A 2,067-nucleotide genomic window follows, 5' to 3' on the forward strand; every position below is an offset into this window, starting at 1 on the left:
TGATTACCTTCTCCCCATCATCATATAGGTAACCCGCTTCAAAAAGCACAGGGTATGTCCTATGCAGAATGAACCCCTCCATCATCGCATATGTATTGGTAGTGGCATCTCCATATCCACATCTCTATCTTAAGAAATTTGCTTACTTCGTGGTGCAACTTGGATCACGTACCATCATCATGGATCAGAACAATCCAGATGAAAAACCACCTATATTGAAGATGGGTGCCAAATGCCATCAATTATATATATGAAATTATGCCTAAGTACATGTATCAATGGATTTTTAAAAATGAAAGCTTCGATTAACTAAATCATTAGTATGCACCTGCTCACAATGCTCAGGAAGAACAAAAGTATCACTTTCATTGGTCCAAAGTTTGGACGTGGAGTCTATTGCAAAGAAATCGCTACTATCTTTTCTCACTTTGTCGCATGGGGACCATTGTAAATAGTTCTAAACCATTTTACATCAAGAATGAAAATACTAAATCGTCTGAAATCAATTTCATAGATTTCGTGTATGGTCCCACAATAATCTAACTATGAGGAGAGAAGATTGGTATCCGAAACACTTGCTCGGCTCTCTTGTGTGAAGTTAGCCATGACTCCACAATCATACATGACTCTCTTTGAATCGATGCGTTCCATGCGAAAATGTCGTCCATATGACCATAATGCACTATACTTTTTGTACTGCAAAAGAGCATCATTAAAACAATGAAGATGCATCTATTTTATAGCGTATATTGCCACAAATAATTAATTACATTAAGAGGTAAGAAACTTACATGCATCATACATCCAAATACCATGCCCGCGTCAAGAGATGAAGCGAAGAAGATGCTAACAATGGTGGGTATGGATTATGATACCATCCATGCTTGCTGTAATGAATGTATTCTCTTTCATCTCATGAGCATGGAGATTTGTCTGTTGCTCGAAGCATGGGGAACAACGATATAGAGATGACTTGTAGGGTGAGCAGATATCGGTAAAGGTCTTGAGACACTTTTTCATCATTACAAGAATACATCACATGTTTTGATGCAAATCTATAGTGGAGTTGATGACTTGGCATGCATCTCATTGGTCCACTGATGACATATTGAGGATTCCTGCAGATTGTGCAGCTTGGAAGCACATAGACAATCAGTGGCCGAACTTTGTGAGGGAGCTATGCAACTTACATCTTGGGCTCACCATGGATGGCGTTTTGGGTTACGCTCGACATCTTGGTCAACATGGCCCATAGTCTTGGTGAACTACAATATCCCACCATGGCTAACAATAAAAAAGGGACACCTCACGCTTGCACTACTTGTGCCAAGGAAGTACAAGGCCAAAAATATGGACGTGTGCATGGCACCTTTGATAGCAGAGTTATAGATCTTATGGAGATGAGTGCGACTCTTTGATATTTCTAGAGCTCCTAGACATACCAATGATATTTTGATCAGGGGTATCTTGATGTGGACCATGCATGACTACCCAGGATATGGAGAGTGCGCAGGTACGTGGTTGTGTCTTTACATGTATAATATAGGATTATGTTTTTATGACTCTTTCGCACGCATGCCTTATACTAACACATTCATGCACGCGTGCAAGACTTGTTACAAGTGGGTACTATGCTTGTCCTGTTTGTGGACCGGGTTTGAAACTGCTTGCATAATACTCCAAACATATGAGGAAAAATGTTTATGAAGGTCATGCTCGATACCTTCTGCTGGACCATCTCGCACGTGGAGGTCAACTTGATCCACCACCACCATATTTGAAGGCAAGTGACTAGATTTAGGCTTGGAGGGCAAATGGAGAGGAACCTCCTCATGGTATGAAGAGGCTATCCATCTTTCATGAGCTTCCTATTGGAGTCAATTACAAATCAATCATCTCTTGGATCCCATGCATATCTTTAAGAATGTGGGGGCTACTATTTAGGCACACTTGGTTGGTTCCAAACACTTGAGAGGAGTGCGAGAAGACTTGCGTGCTATGAATAGGATGTCTCATTTGTGGCCCCAAGTGCATGCTTTGGGAAAAGTTGTCCTCCCGAAAGCAACA

This window comes from Dipteris shenzhenensis, chromosome 9 (assembly GCF_047967505.1).
Source record: "Dipteris shenzhenensis isolate YYH24624 ecotype China chromosome 9, Dip_SZ_1.0, whole genome shotgun sequence".
Taxonomy (NCBI): domain Eukaryota; kingdom Viridiplantae; phylum Streptophyta; class Polypodiopsida; order Gleicheniales; family Dipteridaceae; genus Dipteris; species Dipteris shenzhenensis.